At 44.2% G+C, this 24578-nt stretch overlaps 1 protein-coding gene across 5 annotated transcripts in view; it reads left to right on the forward strand.

Moving 5' to 3' along the window:
- The first annotated feature begins 390 nt into the window (after window positions 1–390).
- LRRC8D (leucine rich repeat containing 8 VRAC subunit D) overlaps window positions 391–24578 on the forward strand; it is a 112285-nt gene continuing 88097 nt past the window's right edge. Inside the window, exons 1-2 of one of the 5 annotated variants that reach the window (XM_033114214.1) lie at window positions 391–550; window positions 22285–22432. The gene's annotated coding sequence lies outside the window, so the exon portion shown is untranslated. Of the gene's footprint in view, window positions 551–1089; window positions 1345–2166; window positions 2207–21817; window positions 21984–22031; window positions 22433–24578 lie in introns of those variants that run through there. The other 4 variants (XM_033114209.1, XM_033114211.1, XM_033114213.1 and 1 more) reach the window with 4 other exon arrangements.

Consider the following 24578-nt stretch of genomic DNA (forward strand, 5'->3'; position numbering starts at 1 on the left):
TCAAAAAAAAATTTTTTTTTTTTTTTTGGTAAACGTTGACTGAACACTCACTGACATGTAGATGTTGGTAGAAGAGAGGTGAGACTTCCCATTGTTCACAGAAATGAGCGGATTTGGATAAAAGGAGTCATCTAAGTATTAGGTTAGAACCATCTGTCTCATTAAAGCAAACAATTCCAAACATCCCTTCTGACTTTATTTCTTGACCTCTGCTCCTCCCCAGCCATGAAAAAGACTGCAAATATGCGTACTTTGATCTTACAACAAAAACAAGAGGGAAAACTATCAGGTTGGAAAACACCTCTTAGCAGAGGCCAACTTTACATCTGCCTGCTTCAGCTACAAGGCATTTTTGGCAAAAAAAAAAAAAAAAAAAAAAAAAAAAACCAAACAACAGCAACAACAACAAAAAAACAAAACGGGGGGGGGGAGCAGACTCAGATTAAAAGAAGAGCTGACTCTCCAGTATATTTTTAATAGCAGTGACAAAACGAATGAAGCTCGGAAAATATTCGTGCCAAGATAAAGTTGTGTGGGCCTCCAATCCCAGGTAAGTAGTTGGTTCTAAGGGTTGGAAGCCGCTTAAATGATTTTTACGCAAATCCTCCCCTACCATTTCATTGCATTTCTCCCCAAGTCTTAATAGCATAGTTTTAATCAACAGGATAGAGACCTAGGAAGGGGAGTGTTTCCTGACCTTGCCTGCTCCCGCCGGACAGGGGTTGCCTGGCACCGCGCCCTGCCCAGGTGGGCGTTTGACAGTACTTCGGGGACCGCGATCACGGCTGCCGCTCTTTCCCGCCCCATGCACCTGTTCGGCGTCTCCCAGCTTCTCGCCACCAGTCCCCGACCCCGGGCCACCTAACTCGCCACACATCCAGCGCTGGTCAGCCCGGCCGTCGGGCTGCGGAAGCGCCCCGACCCTCGGCAGGCGCGGCAGAGCAACTAGGGGGAAAGCGCTCGCAATCACATGGAGGCCCAGGCCCGCCCCATTGGCTGCGGCGGAGCCAGTCGCGGCGCTCGCCAGCTGCGGTTGGTCCTGGAGCAGCAGCGCCTGCACGGGCCCGGAGTCCATGTTACGCTTTGTCTAATTCCCCCCGTTACAGAGTCATGTGCTGCTGCTCTGGTCGCCGCCGCTGCCGCCACCCGTGGTGCCCCGGCTCCTCCGCCGCGCTTCGAGGTGGCCGCCGCGGGCGGGGCCGCGGGAGCAGGGTCCAGGGCGCCGCGCGCCTTCGCCGCCCCGCCGCGTCCGGGTGCAGCCGCCGCCCGCTGCAGGTGATGCCGCCACCTCCCGTCTCAGCATAAGCCGTGGCTCGGCGGCCAAGCTGCCCCGGCTGCCCCCAGGTTGGTGCGCACCTCTCCCGGGCAGGGGCCGAGCGCTGCGCAGGTGGGAGCCGCGCCGGAGCCGGAACGCGCCAGCGCGGCGCAGAGGTTCGGCGCCACGGCCCGAACTCGCAGGGAGCGGGAGAGGGAAGGGGGTAGCGGAAGGCGAGCGTGGCGGGGCTAGGCTCCCACCTCTGTCCCCTCGGGCCCGGAAGATTCTTCCGCTTTGGGCAATTGGAGTGGCGGGCGCTTGGGCCGCGCGCGGGCGGTGGGCCCTGCGGGCGGAGAGGCCGGCCTGCCTCTCTCCGGCTCTCCCTTGCGCGCGCTCCCCTCTCTCGCCTCCCTCCGCCCAGTAGAAAGGGCGAGGATACCCGGGTAGGGCTCCGTTGATTCCTCCTGGAGGTGGGTGTTTGGTGTCTGGCCTTGCTGGCCGGGTGCCCAGAAGGTGAGCCCTTTAACTTCTCCAGAAACGCCTCCCAGTCGCCTCCTTCCCGCGCCGGGTGGGCTGGGCGGGGAATCGAGGGCCGCGGCCCGCCCCCAGCGCTGGGAGGGGGGAGCCGGGGGCCCGCAGGTGCACCCAGCACGCCGCGGGCCATCTCCGGGTTGGGTACCGGTATAATCCGCTTCTAGCTTGTTTGGAAGCGTGGGCACTTGGGAGCGGGACTTCTGCTCGAATCCTGCCCAGGGGCTTGGAAAGGAGGATTGTGGGGGGCGGTTGCCCAGATAACCATCACCTCCGCTTACTGGAGGGTTGATAGGGGCCTTCCTCTTTCTGGGGTCCTTTATTTGGGGTATCTCTTACGGATGAAGAAATAAGGTTTTTTGGTTTCTTTAAAAGCCAACCGCAGTGAAGAAAAGCTGCTGCAGGTCGAGGGGAGGAGAGGTAGGTCCCTGCTGGAGAGGGAGAGGTGGGGATCCCACTGGGTATGCACTTGAGGGGGGAGTGTGTGGCACAAGGTTGGGGGGTAGGGTGTCTGGAAAGAAAAAGTGCAAAGGTGAGAGGGAGGGATCTCTCAGGAGATAAACAGAATAGATATTGGGGAATCCTAGCCGGTCGTGGGGCCCACTTGAGTTACTTGGGCTCATACATGGCTGCTTTTGCTTTGCAGATTTCTTCCTTTCCTCCTTGACTTAGAAAAATATTTTTTGTTAGGCAAAGGAAGCTATAAGAACATATTTTGAGAGATACAGTAGTAAAGAGAGCCAACGGCTGGAAACTTAGTAGCTTTAATTATAAAATTACATTTAGTCAGTGTTTATTGAGCACCTATTATGTGTTCTGTGCTGGACTGGATGTTGTAAGAGTCTGGACAGGGAGGGAATTCCCGTCTACAGTAATGGTGAGGGCTATTTATTATACCTCATAAAAAACCAAAGGGCGCTTCCAAGTGCCAAGTATGACAGTGATTCAGACCTTCCCCGCCAAAACTCGTAAGGCCTCTGCTTCTTACAGACCTGTGAGAAGGATCTTGCACCATAACCAGTAAATGGGGTCTTCAGAGAGCATTTGTTTGTACAGATCATAAATACTGAATAAATCCCTACCATCAGCTAGGACAGGATTAGAATTGTTGCTTCTGTCTTCACCATTAAAAATGCAAGAGCGAGATAGGAAAGATCCTGAGATGAAAATGAGATGAAAATTAGGTAGTTAAAATACGGATCTGGCAAAGTTGATTTGGAGTGTCTGGTCTCTGTAGGTTATTTAGGGAGCCTCCCATGAAATGATTAAGTAGTCCATGGAGATGAGGGGGAAAAATTCAAAATCTTGAATTGGCACGGCTTCTTTATGTATTTGAATATTTGATCTTAGATGTGTCTTATTTATATTGAGGTGTGTGTGTACTTTGCTGATTAAAACTGAACACCTTAGGAGGTTGGAGAAGAAACTGTCCTTAGGTGACCCAGTACCCCAGACTCTTCCGTTACCATGCTGAGTAGCGTACGACACAGTAAAAGTATTGAGCCATATTTGTATCTTTTTCTCCCTGCCAAGGTTTACAGACTTAAAAAAAAAAAAAAGTGGTCAAAACTTGGCCTTTTTTTCCTTTATTTTCATATTGTGTAGAGCTTTTTTGATTGATTTTAGAAAATTTTGATGTTTTGTCATGTCCCAATAGCTAAATTGTTTTGGTAGCTATCTTTTGGAAATGAGACTTGGTTTGATCTCAGTACGGTAGGTAAATTGGCACTAGCTATGAAAAAGTAAAGTTTTTGTCAAAACTGTACTCATGACCACATATGTTCTTGAAATGGTAGTTGGGAAGGGATTTTGTTGTATTTTCCTGCATAATTGGAGTTGCTGTTTGACGTTCTAAGAAACAGCAGTCAGTATTTATTGAGTGCCAGCAGTAAGCAGAGAACCAGAGTGCGTGCTGCCGTGGTGCCTTAATAAGGAAGGAGAAGATTCTTGAACTAACAGAGGGCACGTAAGACAGGTGCGCATGAGGACACCACCAGAAGGAAACAATTGAATTTGTCTAGGAGGCCAAGGAATACTGAAGGGGAAAGGCTGTTTTGGAGCCAGATGGAAGTGCTGTGTTCCTTGGAGAAGCAGGAAGGAGCACACATTCGGGGAAGCTTTGAGGTCTGTCAGAGGTCAAATATAGTAAATAGGTTTGCCTGGCTGGAGCAGAGACCGTGACTGATGAAGGAAGGTAGAGGGAATCTAGTTAGTGGAAAACTTGAACCATAGGACAGAGTGGTGTTAATCATTTGTCTCAAGAAGAGTGGTTCTCAACAGGAGGTGGTTTTGCCTCCCAGCAGACCTTTGGCAATGCCTGGAGACATTTTTGCTTGTCATGACTGGGAGGCAGGTGCTACTGACATCTAGTGTGGGTTGAGGCCAGGGATCGTGCTAAACATCCTCCAGTGCCCAGGTTATTGCCCCACAACAAAGAATTATCTTGTCTAAAATGTAACTTGTGCTAAGGTTGAGAAACCCTGCTCAAGACGGAACGTAAAGGGCACTGTAAAGCGAAGCTATGTCTCAGAATAGGCCTTGAAGGAAATGGTTCTTGACGCGCGAGGAAAGACACTGAGGTTAGGAAGCCAATCTAGGAGACTTCTGCTGTGCTCAGGCCTGATGTGATAAGGATTTAGGCAAATCCTAATCATAAGAAAAGGGCATTTTCAAGAGATCATGGCAGATGAGCTAGCAGGGCGGTATAATACTGGGTAAGGAGGGAGTCACAGAATCAGAACTGGAATTTTATAGAGGCCTTGGTCTAACTTTAGTACATTCTTACGCTTGTTAGGCAGCCTCTGTTTAAACTCCCCAAGGAACAGGGAACTCTATTAAGTGTCCTCGCTTAGCATCTTCGATAGGTTCTGCAACTTTAAGTGAAACAATACGTAATAAAGCCTATTTTACCATACGCTAATTGATGTAAATAAGTGTTGAGTTCCTGTGGCATCTCATCAACATTGTAATGAAAGGGCTTGGAATGAAATGACATTATTCAAGGACCTGCTGTACTTTTGAAGGCATGTCATTATATCTTTGGATTGTGTGTGTGATTATCATTTGAGCTGAAGACTGCTTCCTTGAAACTTTGTTTCCATGGATTCTGTTGCTCTGGAACTGCCCACTTCCTTCCATAGGATAGCCCTTTGAATGCACAAAGACAGTATGATGTCGCCCTCCCCTTAGTTGACTTTTCTCAATGCAAAATAATCCCAACTCTTCCACAGTCCTGCATGGGACATGGTTTCTAGGTGTCTTCTCAGGTTGTCAGCGTCTCATGGAGAGTGATGAGTGTCTGGAATAGAATAAGGTAATTGAGATGTGATGTGGTCACCCCAGAGTATAGTACGACAGCTGTTTCTTGACACCAAGGAATAAGCATCTACTTACTGCAGGTTAAGCTTACAAAACTGCCTTTTGTTTTTTTTTAAAAAGCAGTGCTCGGCACAGACTCATGTATAGGTTCTGGATAGTCAAAACTCCCAGATATTTGTTGTATGAGCTGCTGCATCCTGCATTCATTGAGCAGGTGCCTGTGTGTGTGTGTGTGTGTGTGTGTGTGTGTGTGTGAGAGAGAGAGAGAGAGAGAGAGAGAGAGAGAGAGAGAGAGAGAGAGAGAGAGAGAGAGACAGAAAGAGAGAGAGAGAGAGGAGTTGAGTGGAAGTCTTTTGGTTTGTTTGGTTGGTTTTTGTCCTTGTTCAGTGCTATCCTGTTTATTTTGGTCCAGTATTCAGTCCTTTTGAGATTTTAAAATCTTGATTCTGCCTTCTAATTATGAGAGAGGAGTGGAATGACTTTGCCAAAAGCTTTGTAGTCACTAATATTAATACTACTACACGAAACCTAGTAGTTTGGCACTGCTGGTCCTATTTGAGAGCTGGGGGTGCTGAGTGATAGAAGTGAATTCCAGGGGTTGGTTAGCCCTGACTTTAGAGTCTTCTGAGAAATTTGTGTTCATGGCCAAACTACGTTGCATTTAGTTCTTGCTAACGTTTTTACCTGAGGTGTGCTTTTTAAATGATTTGAGTCTGTTGCAAGGTTCTGAAATCTGTACTCCATGCTCTGTGGTCTTTGTAATTCTGTTAAGACATCTAGCAGAGAAATTCTGATATTCTGTGCAAATCTAAAGCTTGCCAGACCTGAGTTTCTTTTGAAATTTGTGAAGAGGTAAACAGGATAACTGGTATGGGAAAAAACCATGCATGTAAATTTGGTTCCCACTCAGGCTAAGCTTTTCTTCTTTTCTTTTTGCTAGTATGCCCAAAATACTTAATTAGTGACAGCTTTACATTTGGAGCAGGAGAGAGGATTGAGGCTTAGAAATAAGCCATTTTCCCAGAACTAGGCTTTAGCTTGTCACTGATGTAATTTCACACTTATCAGATTTCATTGAGAAGACATTAGGAAATTACCGTTCTCGATGTCTTTTGAAGCAGGCAGGTCGGAAATCCTCAGTGATTTGGTGCCCAATTCTCCAAATGTTCTAGATCTCTCCAACAAGCTAGATTTAAATAAATTATTTGGTTCGGGTGGCAGCCATCCAATAGTGTTGAGAGTGCTAGAACAAAATTCCAGCTCTCGGAGCCAACGTGGGCAGCCTCTTGGTTCTACATGAATATCGTGCCCGAGCCTTGCTGGTGTGTTGTCTGTCCAGATAGGACAGTGTGCTTGCTCTCCCTTCCGTACTGGTCCACATGGGAAACCGATCTAGGTCCCATGGAGACGAAGTATCCATATTCCTGGGAAAAAAAGGGATGTTTGGTGAATATTTGAGATTTCTTGAGTGGGAAGATACTTGAAAACCTCTAGATGATGTTCTTTTATATTTTCAAAGGCTCTGTCAAGGTTGAAGTCCCCTTGGGATTAAGGATGCCGTGTATCATTTTGAATAGAAAGATAGAACTTTATAGATGGAAGGGATCAACACTTGAATTTTATAGATGAGAAAATCGAGGCACCGGCAGGTGATGTGGTTAGCTACCGCTTACAAATGTAGTGACAGAGCAAACATTTGACTCTATCTGCCTAAGGCCACAAATAAAGCTTTCTTAGGAAAAAAAAAGACTAGCAATTCTTGGGCACCCTATTTGCACAAAGTGCTAGAGTTAGAAAATATTTTGTTTCCTATTGATAATACAAAATATTGAGTATTATTAATTATAACATGTATACTACCTACTTCCAGAAAAAAAGATTTCTAAGGATAAAAGACGTCTCTTCTGCTTAGAGCTGTGTAAACAGTGGGGTCCCTCAGGTCTTATTTACATAATTGCTCCAAAAGAAGGAGCACCCAGTGGAATTTTCTAGGTTTACAGATGACAGTAAGCTCTTCTGAATTATGAAATATCTAACCAATGGGGATTTACTCCAGGGAAACCGTCCTGGGATATGTTAGTCATCAGAAGATTTGCAGGTGAGTTTCTTTGTGGGCAAATATGAGGTCAGGTATTGAAGGGGAAACTATGGAACTCTCACAGGGTGGTGTTTTGGTGGGAGAACCCAAGAAAGGGCTTCAAAAATACTTTCACAATGTTGTTCCACTTGCTGTTGGAGATGACAAAGGACGGGATGCTAAGCTTCCGCAAAAAGATTTTGGAAACAAAACAGAAAACACCGTCTTAATTGAGTTTCCGCTGTGCTTTGTTCACAGACCGGACTTTAGGAAAGACATCGGAGCTGGAATGACCAATGTCATGGCACCGAGAAATTGTAGAAATTCCTGCTAGAATAGAAGCACCATGCGAGCAGGGCCTTGTCCATTTATTTTTCTGATAAAAAACTGTTAGGATTTCTAGCATCTAGAAAGACGACCGTTGGGAGGAGATGTTATTGAAGCCCATGAAATCACAGGATAGGGACCAAGGAAACCTGGATTAGTCACCTAATCCCAGCAAACCTGAATGTGGTGTGTCAATTGCCTGCTTCCTTGTGTCCGTCTCCCGTACTCTGTGGTGAGGGCAGGGGTGTACCTGTGTTGTTCTCCTCTGATTTCTTAGTGTCCCACACATGGCAGGCCCTCCATTTGTATTTGTCGCCTGTAGGAATACATGAAGAGGTATACCTAAAAGCTTTATAAGGCATAAATTCAAGATGGATGCAAAAAAATATGGTACCAGTTTTTCTTAACCGTGACTGGCATCAGAATCATTCTGGGGAATACAGTTTCTATCTGAAGTTGGGAATCCTTGTACGTGGAGGGCCGATTTAAGTGATAGATGGATTTTTGATTGTGAGGGTGGCTGGCACCCCTAACCCTAACCCTCACGTTGTTAAGGAAGTAGTGTATTTTAAAGTTACATGAGCTCAGCCGGACTTTTCCCCATACCTATTGAATCAGAATGGCTGGGGCTGGAGTTCCAGTTTGAAAAGAACGCTTCCTGCCCCCAAGTGATTCTGATGTGCAGCCAAGACTGAGAACCACCATCTTACATAGTCCTATGCAAAGGCGGGGCAATGACTCAAGATACCTTCAAAAAGGCCTTGAAACATTCGTGGCTGTCCACATCCCACAGTGGAGACACGCTGGGGGTGAAATCCCACAACTGGTTATTAAGACAAACAAGGAGCTTTGAAGATAAATCTGTATCCTTGGAAGGTGATGACCAAGACAGTGGATGTGCCACAGTGTGGTCCTTGGTGCCCCTGTGAGACACTGCATCCTGGCCTGGAGGGCATGGTGGGCCCGCCTGGCAAGCCATTCTTGAGCAGTCATTTCCTGAGTGGGTCCGTGATGACAGTTGAACCAGCCTGTGCAAAAATGAGCATCGAGACAATGCAACAAGCTTTTCAGTTTTAATTTTAGTGCTAAGTTTATTCAATTAAAAGGGTCTTATTTTTATTTATTTATTTTTATTTTTTTATAGTTTGTGTTGTCCTTCCTACTTTAAGGGGTTAGAATTTTTTTTCTTTTATGAAAGGATGGCAGTGGTTTGCTTTTTGGTGTCATTCCTTAGTCACCTAAACCCTGGCAATTTGATGACAGTTTTCCTTTTGAAGTTTTTTTTTTTTTTTTTTTTTTTTACTGGTCCATGAAATCAAAAGTCTGGGAACTACCACTGCTCTGAGGTTTTCAAGATGTCTGTATCTTCCTCTTGACACGTGCTATTGGAGAAGGCCACAAATATCAATGTTCGATTTCGTTATGAACATTTCATTTCTTAGAAACATGTTTACTTTCCTCTTCTTCTTGTTGGTAACAGAACTTGGCCAGAGAAGGCTTCAGCCACCCTTAAATCCCATTGCTAAATCTCAGCATCAACAGATCACCAATACTGCAGTGAATTCTACAAAACAGAAGAAAGGAAGTGCAAGACAAGCCCCCCTTCTCTCTGAAAGATGTTGACCAACAGAAAGGTTCCTCTCCAGATATCACACAGTGGAGACAGGACCCATCGATGACATTGGGTATGAAATGCCATTAGTCAAAATTCTCTTCACTGATTTTCTTAGAACCCAATTCTAAGAAACGTTTGAAAATTAAAATTCTCTGGAAAATGGCCTCCATGATGCTTTCAATGGCACCCTACTGAATAAGCTTTTAAAATCAGTTTGTTATAAGATACAACTCATTTTTGTAAACATAACTGGTCAAGAATTAATTGAACAATTACAGAATACCCAAAGTTAATAATAATAACAATAATTTATTAGGCTTTCACTGATTGTCCAAACCTGTGCCATAGAATTTACATCCGTTCTCATTTAATCCTCAAAACAATCCTCAGTGGACAGTGGTTTATTCTCATTTTACAGAGGAGGTAAGCTTGAGAGGTAACTGAGGCTTGAGAGGTTATATGATTTGCAAAAAAATCACACAGAAGTGGTAGAGGTGAGGTTTGAAACTAGTCTTGTTTCTTTCAAAGTCCATTCTCTTATTTAATGTACTCTTCTCATTTCTCTTAGATCTTTCTTTGCATTCATTTTATAATACCTATTAATATTTCTGTTAAAAAGACAAAAAAGAGAATCAGATTTTGAGGTATAAAGGGATCTTACAGCTTGTCTAGTTCATGCTCCTCACTTATGGATCAGATCTGAAATGTAGGAACACAGCGAGGAGAGTAGAGCAGTAGTGGTGCCCAGGTCTTCAGGCTTCCAGGTGGGTGTTTTGGTCAGCGCACAGTAGTTTTAGAAAATACCAACCCATTGGTAACACCACTTGAGGGAAAATGTATCCTAGAATTGAGAGGGTAATTCAAATAATTTGTTTTGGTGCTTTCTCTAGCCCTATTCTCTTTTATCACCAATTGTTGGTAGAATGCCACTTGTAACGGTACACACTAAACACCTTCCTCATAATTAGGTCTGACCCTACAGTAACTACTGTACATAAATATATAAAGATGGAGCTAATATTTGTTAAGGTGTTAAGACCAAATACTTGCTGAGTGAATGCTATAACAAATACACACAGTCAAAACAAATAATCATTATTCATCCTCTTAGTGAAGAATGAATGAATAAATAGCCATATATTTATATATAGTCTGTTTTATTTAGAGAGGTATTATGCCCAACTATAATCTTTTCAGTAGAGTGAATTCATTCTGTTAGAGTTTCTACTGGAACGGTTTTATTTTACATATTAACATGTAACCAATACTAAAATACAAATTGGGAAATGGTCTGCAGTGTTACAGAGCTTGTACAAATGTACCCCTTCTTGTGCACACATGCGGAGAAGGGGAGAGAGAGAGATACTAGTAGCTAGTAGCCAGGGGTCTCAGCAAATACCAAACGCTGCCTGACATGGGCCTCACGTAAGATGATTTATGGTAGCTGGTACTCAGCCTTGGGGTAGGGTGATGGAGTGGGGGCAGCGGGCGTGTGCTGAACTAGAAAATGCAGGTCCTGTCTGAAGGGGGTCTGTGCAGCAGATCTATTCAGCAGCCAATTGTTGCCATATGGGAATGTGGGCCAGTCTTGCCAGATCTTCTGATTTTTCACTGCAAACCAGAAATCTGGATTATGACATAAAAATCTCCTGATTTTAAAAGGTTGGCTAACTCAATACTTTAAATACTTCCTGCAGACCAAACAAAATAGCTTTGTGGGCTAGATAACAGCCTGTGGGCTTTGACCCTTAGAGATAAATAGCCCTTTACTGGCCAGGTAAATAGAAGTATAGGAGTTAAATAAAAGCACAATACACTTTTAAAAATCAGTTTAATAGTAACAATTTCTGCCCTTTGAATTTGGTATGGATGCATTGGAAGGGGTTGTCCTGCCTGAGGAGTAATAGACTCTGGGAGAAACGTGTAGGCTGTGGGAATGTAGCATCAAGCAGAAGATGACCTGACTGGGGGCACGGGGAGTGGGGGTGCAGGCGGGCCCGGTGGTAAGAGAATGAAGTGGTAAGTGCCACTTGGAAGTGAAGAAAGAGATCATTTATCCAGGAAGGTATGGGAGGAGAAAGATTTCTCTATATCTTAAAGATGATTTGGGGGTAATAGGGAAGAGAGGGAGAACAAAGAGGAGCTCTTACATGAGAAAGGGAAAATTGTGACCCGATAAATATTTAGAAATAATGCAGGATCTGTGTGGGTGGTCAGAGTGCTGTTTTCTGTTCCTAGTGTGTGCCTGTTACTTTGTGTTGTGGCTTCTGCAAAAGGAGAATTGGAGTGAAAAAGAAGGGAAAGGGTTTATGTCAGAAGGGAGAATATAGAATGAGGAAAAGAAGAGGGAACTAACTACAGAACAGCTGATATCAGAGACTACACCAAGAAATGTTTGCGTTGTAGAAAGTTGGCATCTTCGAGCACAAACCAACCCTCATTGTTCGCCCCCACACCCCAGCTTTGTCTGAGTGGGAATGCATGGCAGCCCCCAGCTCTCAGCTGGCACTGGACACCAGCTTGTTTCTCATGGAGGGCTAGTATGTCCAGCACCACAGGGAGCAGCTGGCACAGTCCCTTTGTGTGGAGTTAGTGGATGCAAGCTGCATTTGCTCGGGCAGGGCACACTTGGAGAACAGTGCAGGCTGAGTTTCAGCTCCTCTCCCTGGCTGGGTGCCCCTGTGCAGGACACGCCCTCAGAGCCCTGTTATCAGCCTGCTAGTGCTTCTGTCTTCAGTTGTATCTGCTCTTCTGGGGAAAATCCTTCCATCGTGTAAGTATCATTTGTTGTACACATGCCCTGTTTCAAAGAGAAGAGAGGTGCTATCTTAGCAGATCTCTATTGCTAGCTCAGTCTGGACTCGTCGCCTGAGAGGGGATTTTTAAAAGCATTTTTTTCTTAATCATCCCACGTATAGCACATTGTTCCTGGAATTTCAGCATTTTCTGGGAAAGAAACCTTTTGATTCATCAGCAGGTTTTATTCCAGTCCTTAGGACGGTCATCGCTGTGTGACTGGAGCCACGTCTTTCTCAGCTGGTGTCACGTTACATTTTTAACACTTTGGCTGATTTCAGAATTAAAAACACATTTTAAAAATGTGCCCCCACATTCGTTTAATGCAATAAGGGTCTTTGTGTTTTCTCATTATGGAAGCTGGTTTGTAGTTATTGAGAGAATGGGTACAGATTTGCTGGCACTGTTGCTGAGAAGAATGAAAATTCTTCAAATTCCACTGTTTGTTCTAGGGACTCTAGTCCACAGAATGGAAATCCTGGAAGATCCTATCAAGAAGTGAAACTTGTAAATAATCTTTGTGCTGATTTGGGGCATTACGGATTAACAAATTGTACAAGAAGTCTTCTTTACCTATTGATAAAATACTCGGTTGGTGCAAAAGGGATTGTGGGTTTTGCGATTATTTTTAACCTTTTAAACCTCAATTACTTTTGCACCAACCTAATACACTTAAAGAACACAATCGTACAGACTATTCTGGAAGTGATAATAGGAAACACTTATGTAGCACTCACACGTGCCTGGCACTGTTTGGGGCACTTTATATGTATTAGCTCATTTACTCCTCCCAACAGCTCATTTTGTAGCAGAAGAAATTGAGGCCCCGTTCCTCAGTCTGGCCGCACTTTCCCAATTACCGTGAGCGGCCAAGGACCTCAGGCTACATAGCGAGAAGCGGCAGAGAGAAGCGGCAAAGCGGCAGAGCTGTGATTTGAACCCAAGTAGCTGTGGCCTCAGGAGCTGTGCTTTTGAGGACTGCATTATTGCATCTGTACTCTCTTAACAACAAGGGTCATATCTTGGCTTTAGAAACTTCTTTTGCTTTCCACACGACCCCAGCTTTAAACTTAATGATCAAGGTTTGATTTTAAAAACTGAAGAAAATTATATTCCTTTCTTCCTGTCTCCTCCCCGAATGAAACGGACGAGCAAAATTGTCAGGAGACAGTTTACATCTAGGAACAGAAAGCTGACGGATCTTGCTGGAACACTGCACTAAAATACCAGACTGACCATTCTCAGGGCTGCAGTTGGGGCCTTGTTGCTGTGACAGCCGTCACTCTTGGCACCAGAATTGTTTTTAAGAGCACAGAAACCTTTACCTTTACAACTGGTGGATTTGCTGAGCTGCTGAAAACGTTTTTAAAATTGCTTTTCTCAATTACGATAGGGCCATGGGAAGGACCAAAGATTTGGAGCTTAGAGGCCTTGAGTTCTGGTCCTGGCACGCTCTTCTATGGACTGTGACCTAGGATTTCTCAAGACTTGGGTTTCATCCCCGGCAAATGGTGGAAGGGCTAATAACGGCAACATGATTGGTTTGGTGAGGAGAGGAAACTCTTCTGTATAACAGTATTTTACTAACACCAGTAGCCATGCTTATTGGGCCGTGAGTGGCCCAGCATGTCCAACGTCAGTCTTGGAAGTCATTTTCCATGGATGAGTGGGTGAGGTGGATGCTTGAGGCGTTGGGGAAGGTTTGCGTTGATCTGAACTTAAGTTTCCTGCTCTCTCTTTACCTGTATTACAGTGTGGACGATGGTGTGGGTGGCGACTCATTCTCTGGCCCAAACTCCTTCTCCTTGGTTTTTCCCCCTCCTACTTTGGGCTCCCCTCCAGTTTGCCAACAAAGTGCTGTTTGTTGTGAGGGTGAAGCAGGCGATTCTCTGGGCAGCGACACTGTGGCTGCAGGCAGTTACTGTACGTAGGGCAGAGCTGAAAAGCCAGGCTGGAGGAGGAGGGACGCTGACGGGGATTGTTCCTTAGGGTTTTGTACTTTGATTTTTGAAGGAAAGAAAGGGGAGTAAGAGATGACTTCTCAATAGAAATGTTATGAAAGGCCCTTCATAACAGAATGAAATTGGGAAGGAGAAAGGACTTTAAGAAATCAGTGCTTATTACTTTGAAAGCAAATGCTTCTGTTCTCTCTCTCTTTCTCTCTCTCTCTCTCTCTCTCTCTCTCTCTCTCTCTCTCTCTCTCTCTCATGCCTTTTGAGCACTTACCATGTCTGCAAGTGTCTGCAAGCTACCTGCATTCTAGGAAGCTAGGAAACAAAAGTTAATGGCAACAGCTGTCATTTGGGTGCATGTTAGGTGGTCTGCACTGGGCCAAACACTTCTCGTGTTGTGTCCTCACATCAGTCATGACGGTAGGTGTCATTTTGGGGGGATTATAAAAGGATTCGAAATCAAGGATTATAAAATTGAGGCTCAGTGTGTTCAGATACCTACCAAGAGTGACAGGACTAGTAAGTAACTGGAAGAACTAAACTGTGAACCTAGTTCTGTATGGAAGATGAGTAAGAAAGCCCCTGCTTTTGGGGGGAGAATAGCGGGTAAACAACTTGGTATAATTCCGCGCACCAGGCAGTATACGCTGTAATTCCTGCACGAGCTGAAACTTTTGGACATTTGCTCAGAGGAAGGGAGAGACTGATTTTGACTGGAAGGATCAAAGGCTGTTTCACAAAGAAAAGTAGCTTGAACAAGGCCTTGAACGATGAAAAAGATGGCAATTGGAAGTGAAAGGGTGAGAGAGGTGAGGGAACATTAGGGCAGGAAAGTATGGAGACATAAAAGAAGTATGTGCTGTGTTTGGGAACTAGGGCTGTGACAGAGTGAGGTGTGTAGGAGGAAAGGAAGGCAGAAAAGTAGTTTGGGACAGACTGCAGAGGGCCTGGAGTGTCCTGCTCAGGAATTTGGACTTCATTCCCTTGCCTTTGAAGGTTATCCCATTAAAGATTCTTGAGAAGGGAAATCATTTGCTGTAGTCTCTGACTTGAGTAGTTCTGGGGGTAGTAAAAAAGGGAGTAGAATGTCTGCAATGGAGATTCGTCAACTGAGCTGCACCTTCGAATCACGTGGGAGTTTGTTAAATGTACAGATGCTGAGAACACACCCCCCCCCCCCCCCACACACACACACACACTCCAGTGAATCTGATGCTGTAGATCTGGGGTGGGGCCTGAGAAACAGTGTTCACGAGTCCCTGCAGGTGATTCTGAGCACAACCAGAAGAGGGCATAGGTCCTGTAGGCATTAGGGCACTGGGGCCAGGGGTCCGGGCTGAGGCTAACTCTGGGTTTGCCGTTGTGTGGATGCTTTTTAAACCATGAAAGGGGGCCGGTAATCAAATCTTGGGGAAGGAGCTCTCTGTTTGTGGTTTTCTTTTTATTCTCTATACATACTTAATAATAACCTCAGAGCATTGTCATTTTATATTCGTATGTAGAATGCAGTGTGGCTGTAATTTTTATGCCTTTGTGCTAATTTCCCTTTTGTGTGTGTGTGTATTTAGAAGGAAATGGAATATGTTGGATTCCCTTGGTGACTGTCTCTTTTGACAGTTTCTCCTGTGGAGTCAGTTCAGGAGTCCACTACCTGGGACATAGTGGCTACAGTTCTCAAGTCTCTTAGATGCTGAATGAAAGGCATGCTCACTTGTACATTTCTTGGGAGCCCAGAATTGAGGTTTAGGCCATTTTCTGAGTTCCAAATCCACTCCTGATTTCTAAAGTATAATTTTTGCTGGGAAGGCAAACAGCTCTACCAAGGGAGAAGCGATGTCTCAACATTAAAGAAATTAGAAATTATAATTTATGCTTAAAATAATAATGTTAGTCCAAGTTTTAGCCCTCTTCTCTCTTCCTTCTGCACTGTTCTTTATCCTGCCATGTGTTTGCAAACCATTCTCATGACCTTCTGTCTGTGCGGCATATTTGTAGTAGGGCCAGATTATACATACACCACTGACTTTTTCATCTGACCTCTAAATTCAGCCTTTGAGCCCCTTCATTTCTTTGAGTTTTGCTAACAAAGTTTTCTTGTTGAAAGGAATATTATTTCCCATGGAACTTTACTGGTGGTATGTTGGAATAATAGGAGCATGCTTTTTGAAGTTCAGACCTAAGGTCCTCAAATTTTAAACATATGTAATATGCTGTTGCTTACTTTACTTAGTTTAGTCTTGGGATTTCAAGTCCAGAGGCAGTTACTACCCATTAGGTATCCTAGCCCCTCCCTGAAAATTAAAGGGAGCGCAAAAATGAAACTGAACTTCTCATTTTTCTTCACCTCTTTGCTAATTGAACTAAATCTATTGGCTCTCCCTCATTGGCCCTTTTCACCCACCCCCCATTAATGTTTTGTGCAAATTTGATTATAACAGTGTGAATAATTTCTGTGTTACTTTTGAATACAGGTTGAATACTGTTCCTTGTGGTTCTTTTCTTCACATACTAGTAGATATAGCCAGTGTTTTTCTTGCTAGCCTTCTTAACTCCTGTGTGGTTCTTGTAGCTACATAACTCCGGTGTGGTTCTTGTAGCTACATAAGTTGCAGTTGATTTAACAATCCTGACTTCATGGGAAACTGTATCAAATGCTTCACCAAGATCAAACTATATGGGGTTCATTGCACTCCCTTCTCTTGCTTGGTCAGTTGTGTTGTAGCCAGACAGTCCTGAAGCCTTGTAGTCCAGGACCCTGGTCAAGGTGAGGAAGCAGCCTTTTGTCCCGACTTTTCCATTCTGCAAATTTCTTTTCAGTATTCATTTATTCAGCAACATATAGCAGGCTGTTCATCCCTGACTCCCTACAACCAGTGGTTACATTCTTGTTGCAAAAAGGAAAGCCTTTGAGCCTATCATTCTACTCTTCCACCATATTCGTGGGCCCATTCCCCATGAACTTTCATGCTGGAGAAAGCAAACCCAATCCACTTGTGTCCTAGTGGTAGTAAAATGGGTTGATTAAAAGTAGACTTCATGGCCAGCTAGGCCGCACAAGTTCTCGTTTTGCTAGCAAGTGTTACTTTGGGCAAATGACTTAATACTGGTATCTCTGTGTCTTTTTCCTGATCTCTAATATGGAGGTAACTCCTACCTCATAGGGTTATTGTCAGGAGTAATCGAATCAATACATATAAAGTGGATGGAGTTTGTTTCACTGTTTAGTTTAAAAATTGATGAGCAATCTTTTAAAAGTTTTTTTTTTTTTTTTTTTTTAAGTGTGTTTTTCCAGCTCCAAGTCAAGTAGTTGTTTCAATCTGGTTGTGGAGGGCGCAGCTCACAGTGGACCATGTGGGGATCGTCCGAAGTTTATAATAACATTTCTGGATTTTCCAGGCACGTTCCCTTTCATGCTGTTTGCCTTAGCCATTGTACTGCAGGCAGATGAAAAATCAAACTATTCAGTTTTGCCACGTTAAATTATTCACAAATTGCCTTCATTAAGATTCCATTATAATAGATAATTGAGAAATGATATATTCAATTGACGTGTGTGACTTATTCCGTATCAACTCATACATTTTGCTAGTTTCAGATGTGTAATCATACAAATGTTTGTATGTTTTAAAATCCTTTTTAAGAACATTATTTTCTTAGTAATGAATATTACATTTATTTGACTTGTTAAGACCAATCTTTTTAAGTTGTTGGGTTTTTAATACATTATTTTTTTAATGGATGTCCAAAGAGAATTTAAAAATATTTTTTTAAATAAGGAAGTAGATGTACCCACTACAGAAGATGAATAGACAAAACATGCCTTCCAAAGAAAAATGTGTTGTAGGATAGTATTTAGTCTACACAATACACATCACAGTCAACCATCAGTAAATACCCCAAGGCTGTTCCTTGCTAGCAGTCTGAGCCAAGAACATTTTGAATATTCTTAACTTGTGGACAGGTATTTGCATTTAGTCAAACTTTTGTGGTTTCTTGCTTTTTTTTCTTCCCTTTTTATGCTCACTAAATCTCAGTACATTAGTCAGTATGGCCACTTTACATATATATATATATTTGCATACTAACCAAAGAATGGGAGGGGAAACTTCGAAAAAATGTATTAAGGTTTTGTCCATCACAGTTTGATTGCCCAGTGGATCTTTCTTATTTATTGTTTTATAAAATAAAACTGCAGCCCAGGAGCATATTTAACCTAATTTATACCAACTTACAGTGCTAGGGCTTAAAATCAGTTGGCCTGTTGCAAAATCCATGTTTATAGTTTACACTTGACAAAAATTTGGCAAGGTGATGAAGTAGCATGATGCATTTGAGAGAGAGCATTACAAGTTGTGTTTTAAAAGTGAGATTCTTCTGAGTAGAAGATGTGCAGCACAGAATAATAAATCCCCAGCCAAAATGCACCCACTCATTTCTCTTCAATTAAAAGGAGGAAGAACAAACCAGTGTGAGTTTTAGCTCCATTACCTACTGCTTTGTGAAAATGACTTAACATCTGTGAGCTCCTCTGCTTCTTCTCACACACAGACAATGACTCCTCCCTGTAAAGGCAGTGCTGAGAATTCAGTGAGGCAGGGCACGGGAGGGTTCTATGTAAATGTTACCAATTCTGGGCAGCGTGGGTGAGTTGGTATGTGTGTGTGGACGCGGAGGAACTGAGGGACATGGTACTCAGGGGAAACACCCTGGCCTTGCGTGTCTGCCTTGTCCCTGGGTCTTCCAAGTACTGCTGAGGGGCACTGTCGCTGGTGCTTTCCTTCTCAGCTTGCTCAAAATCAAGAAATTGTGTGCCTAGAAGGGAGCCTGAACCATCTCGCAGGCAGATTTAAAAAAAAAAAAAATGATTTGCACCCCCTTGCTACTTTTTTGCCGTGGGAAATGACACACTGCCTCCTTGAAGATGCCTAATAAACCTTTGTGGGCAAATGCCAGTCAGGCCAGCCAGTTGGCTCTGAGGACATCTTCCTTGAAATCCATGGCCCAGGTTTTGCAGAGGCTGGCAGGTGAGTGTGAGTGCCAGAGACCTTCCCAGAAAAGCCTGTTGCATGTGCTACCCTGGACGTGAAGACAGAGAAGGGACACTGATGTGAAGGCTGCTGGTACAGGCAAGCAGTCTCTTAGGTGGCCAGACAGCTTGGCATGTTTCATTTTCTTGTTTGCAAAATCCAGCTGTAACGACGACCAAGAATCCTCACACAGAGAAATCTCATGGCAAACCTTTTTAACCACCAAACTCAGGTCTTTCTGAGGTGAAGAAAGATAAGCAGGGCATCATTTCAGATATGAATTTATCATTTCTTCCTCCACACCCAATAGTCCTCTGAAAGTGAGCTCGTTTCACTTCAGTTGGGCCTCTAAAATGTTGCTGTCTTCATCCAGGGACTGTGGTACTTAGGGAATGGAGACTTTCAAAATGAACCTCCAGTGTTCTTCCACAATCAATTTTATCTTTTGTATTATTTGTGCCTACCTGGGAGCGTATTTTTTCTCTTCTTATGAGGTTGTGAGTTATATATATATATATGTAATATATATATATATGTAATATATATATATGTAATATATATATACACATACATACATATACATATATACACGTGTGTGTGTGTGTGTGTGTGTGTATATATATATATATATATATTCTGCTCAATAGTGGTAAGGCAGAAATACTTCCCCATGAAACACAGAAGGGGCATGAGAATAGCTGAGCCATGGAAAGTACTATATGATCCTTAGGCCTCGTGGTTGTTAGGAAACATGTCAGTAACTGATGCAATGTTAGGAGTTTCTATTATCCTGACTATAAACTTTGGGATCCATACAGGTTAATTTCAGCATTTGTCCTTTGCTTTTTCTTAAGAATTTCATTTATCTGCAGAGGTTTTCCTTCTAGGCTCTTGGAGTATAATGAGTAACAGAAACGCAGGCAGGAATACCAAAAGGTATTTTAAAATAGAGTTGAATTTTTTTTTTTTAAAACATGGTAATTATTGACAGCGTTTTTTAAATGAGAGAGAAGTGAGAGAAGTTTTGAGCCTAAATGCCCTTTCTGCTTTCCTCCCACCTGGTACTTTGTGGAAAAGAAATGGCAGTGCTTTGGGAAGAAGCATTAAGTTTGTGAAAAGAGATAAGGGTTGAAAGGTCCAGGGACTGTGAGAAGGAAAAGGTGGCAGCAGAGGCAGAGCTGGACCCTAAAACGATGCTAAGAGCCCTCAGGAAGTTTTTAGTAAGAAGCCCTCCTTAGCTCTTGTGTGTCTGAAGGGTGGGAATGCATCTCGGCCCCTCCCGGCCCTTGCCATCACACTTGAACTGCCCTTGCCTTTCACCTTCATGCTCTAGGACTCCAGAGTCTGTGCTGCTTCCTGAGGTGATGGGGAAGGGCCAGTGAGCTGCAGTTCATCTGGACACAAGACAAAAGCACTCTCTCCTTCACTTTCTCTGCAAGTGTCTGGAGTCTCACTGTTGCCAAGATTTTTAACCACCTTTTAATATGTGCTCTGTTTCTTGGCTTGCCAGGAGGCTAATAGCGGCATGCTATTTGACAGGTGAGTGTGGACTAAGTGCTAAAGGAGAAGAAAGTGGAAAATGAGAAATTTAAACAGTTTCAGTAAAAGTTGAGGCTATGCATGCCCTTTTTTTTTTTCCTGTCTTCTTAAAAAGTTCCAGTTAAAGAAAAAGAATTCAAGAAACAAATATTAGTCAGCTGATTAGATTCTGAACCGGACAGACTTTGTACCTTGGCATATGAGTGGCTATCCTAGAACCTTTTGAACTTTTGCCACTGAGTATTTCTGAAAGGGCTGACAGAGCCAGTAGTAGATAATGGGAAAGAGCACAGTGTCCTCCACTCGGGTGATCAAGGTACATAGTACTCAGGTGGGTAAGGAACCTGGCTCATTCTACACAGTGATAGCATGTAAATTGCAGGATCATTCTGAGATGAAGGAATGGATGCCAGGTGGTCTTGATTTTTCCTTCCAGAATTCACGGTTGTTTTGAGAATTAGCAGAGTGTAGGGGAAATGGCCCAGATTTTATACTTAGGCAAGACCTGTTATTCTGCTCTCCATTTGACTACTTTCTAGCTGAGACATCGATCGGGACAGTTACTGAACTTCTCTGACCCTATTTCCTCAACTGGGAATATGAGACTAGGACTTTTGCAGATTTGTTGGAAAATGTTAAGACTAAGAGGCGATTTAAACGCCGATGCCATCCAGCACGGAGTAGGAATGTAATATCCATCCATGTCTTTCTACTTCAGTCACAATTTAGCTTTTTTATGTAGAATAATCATCCTTTATATTCCATTCTCCATGCTGACTTTTGAGACATGAATAACTTATTGAAGTCATCAGCTTGATGATAAAAGGAACTGTTTACCAGAGACAGCCTGTAGTAACCTGATAGACGTGTGCAAAGTTAGGCAGGGTACAAATGAAGCTGTCCACACTTGGAAGCTTAGCTCAGAAACGGAGCGCTGATTACATGTGCAAACTCCTAGAGCTGGCACACTCTGTATGTGGCAGATTCTTAAACCTTCTGTTTACTATTTTTTTAAACTACTCTGAAGTTCACCTAAGTCAGAGGGTAACAAAATGCACATAAACCCAGACATTTGGAACTACTCGCTGATTCATATACGCAGATAAATACTTAATTGTTTTCTGGAACAATGCACGATAAGATTCTCTTTTGAGTGGAATTGGTATATGTAAATGTTGGGACAGAGAGGGTGAGGATCACAGTAGAGAGGGATCCCAGGAACCTGGAATACTTCCCCCCCCCCCCCCACCCCAGTTCTTGGCAGCTGTGTGGACACACTCTTGAGTCAGCCAGACGCAAGACAAGTAATTTCCCATCCTGAAGCTCTTCACACTGCGGGGCTGGAGAGGATAATACTGGGATGTGGCTGTTAACTTTAAAATTTTGCATAAATCCAGCCTCCACTCCCCTGGAAAGGCTCAGTCTTGTCTTTACACCTTCCCCAAGGCGGTTTTTTTCAGGGGCGGGGTGGGGAGTGGAAAAAAGGAAAACGAAGGCAGACTGCACTCGGGGCGCCTTGGAGGAAGCCTGTAGTCCATTGACTTAGGTACATGTGGGGAGGGGAGACCGCGGCTGGGGCTGGAAACGGAAGGGCTGCGAGCGTGCTGGGTTGGCTGCAAGGCCGCCGGCAGGGGGAGGCCCGGGCCCTGGGGAGCCAGCTCGCGGGTCGCGGTGTGGCGGGTCCCCACCCGTGGGGAGAGCGCCTGGTGCAGACCATGGCGAGGAGGGCGGCGGTTATGCAACCCGCAGCCCCCTGGCCCGCCCTCCCGGCTGGTCTGCGTCCCTCCTTCCACTCTGCCAACACTCGGGTCTCTCTTGCTCTTTCTCTCCCCTGTGTTTTAAAACAGGAAGTACACGGCTGTCTGTAACGTGCTGCCGGGTCCCAGGATGGAGGAGTGAAGTCTCCGTGTCGCAACCGGTTCCAGCCTGTGGAGCCCACCGGAAGCTAAGTCCCCGGAGAGCGCCCTGAGGGAGCAGGGTGGCTGCCTGGTCCAGGTACGTGGGGCCGGATCCGGGAGCTGGTGGGGCCGGGCGCTGGGCTGTCACTGGCCAGAGCCCCGAGTGCGGACCTCTAGCTCCGTGCTGCAGCCTGACTCGCGTGCATTTTCTTGGTGGCGTCCCACTTACTGTTTTCTCCCACCGAGGGTCTCTGTCAGACTGTTGCTGCGCCGCGCAGGGTGCTGAACCCGGGTCGGACCTGCCTGAGCTTTACCCTAGGAGGCAGCTTTCCAGGCTGGCTGCCCGTGCCCGGGAAGCCTCCGGGAGTCCCCAGCTGTCCTCTCCACCCTCGCCTCCGCCTCCTCCTACTGCCTGAAGCAGTGGCTCTTTGTTCCTCACTCGCTGGCCTGGGGTTATCTACATAAATGTTCTGGGAGGCTTGGGTGTAATTAAGTGTGGTGTGAGTGTGAAAGGTGGGGATCTAGGGAGAGAGGAACTTGAGTTGTGGGTGAAGTGTAAGGTGGAAAGGAGAGCAAGAGTCTTGGTGTCCAGGCTCAGAAATCCCACCTCTTTTTGAGCCGGTGAAACCGAGGAGCCCCGCTCTTTGCTTTCTATTTTGGGAGAGCCAGGCCCTCAGGAACTGGGGGAATTAGTGATGCAGACACACACCGGAAAGGTAACGATGAGGGGCAGCTAGTTCTGAGGTGTTTAGTCTGGTGTCTGGCTCGTTAACTCCAGTTGTGGTTTCTTAGCCAGGCTCGCTTGCTGAGACAGAGGCCACTTTCAAAGGTAGGAGCTAGACATCTTTATTCGTTACATTCCACTTCTCATCAGAGTAAAGTTGAGAATCACTTTTGTAAAATTCACTAGGTAGATTATAATTTAATATCTTGCTCCATCTCAGATGTTCATAGGTGGAGAACAAACACTATAGAAAAGGCTGGTTTTATGCACAGACTTTTTGCTACTTTTCCCCTGGCAGCTCCTCTCTCTGCAGACTCAGTCAGACTGACTTCTCTCTCCCCCAGGGAAAGCTGGGCCTTGTTCCCCCACTTGTACTTATCTGCCTGGTGAAACTCCAGTCTTACGGAGGGACACTGAGGAAGGTGGGATGGCTGAGAAGAACCAGTTTGATGAGAAGATTATATGGCCTGAAATTAAATGTTTGAACAATTAACACTGGCTAAAGCCAGTGGCATCTTCACACTGTTTTGGAGGATGGGATGTGAGCAGATGACTAGAAGGAAGGAAAGGGAGATGCTGCAAAGAAGGGTCTTTTTCTGTAGTATGGAGGGAAGTGTTTACTAACAGTATTACATACACTTAGCCCCTTCAACTCATTGGGTTGGCTACGCTTTCTCAGGAAGCAGGGTTAGCTGTAGAATTTAAATTCATGATGTCGGATGCTGACTATACTATTCTAACCTGAAAACTTTATAATAAAATGCATTTACTATATAATTAATTTTGGCTTTGAAAGGAAAATCTTTTGTAGTCAGTCAGGTACCCTGGGGAATTTGTACTGCTTCCTCCCTTTTTTTTTTTTTTCCTTCTTTCTATCAGCTGTATGGAGGTAATTTGAATGATAAGACCCCATTATTCCAACAGTCCTTCAAAACTTTAATCCCTTTAAAAAATGCAGTTGCTTTGAGCATTTGTGATAATATCAATAAATGGCATAATTGTGTTAGCAGTAAGTCGCCAAGAAATACTATGAGAACTGAGCAATTAATTTCATCTCTTTCTAGATAGATAGACATAGGCTTCTTAAATTTGGATTTAATTGTGAAATGTCTGGGTTTATGCCTCTTTTCTTGCCAAATAGAACGTGAGATTAAAAGTGAAAACAAGTCCTTAAGAGAGACTTTTGAAAGACCTGGACAGCCATAGTATTTTGCCTCTGTTTCTGAAGTATACACCTAGCCCTCTGGTTCATTTCATTGGGCACTTTCTTCAGCATCTGTCCTTCTGCTTCAAGATAAAATAGAGCAGCCTTTGTGACTGACTCTCCAAACCTGGTCTCTGTTTAGGAACAGGATTTGCTCCCACCCTAGCGGAATGTAATAATAAATAATAACCCAGGAATAATAATAACTGCCTTTAGATCCTTATTTTGTATTTACAGAGCACATTTTCTATAGCTCATTTATAATGTGTTAACTCCTTTTAATAGTCTGGTGAAATAGGATTCGTTTACTCCATT

This window comes from Rhinolophus ferrumequinum, chromosome 9 (assembly GCF_004115265.2).
Source record: "Rhinolophus ferrumequinum isolate MPI-CBG mRhiFer1 chromosome 9, mRhiFer1_v1.p, whole genome shotgun sequence".
Lineage (NCBI taxonomy): Eukaryota > Metazoa > Chordata > Mammalia > Chiroptera > Rhinolophidae > Rhinolophus > Rhinolophus ferrumequinum.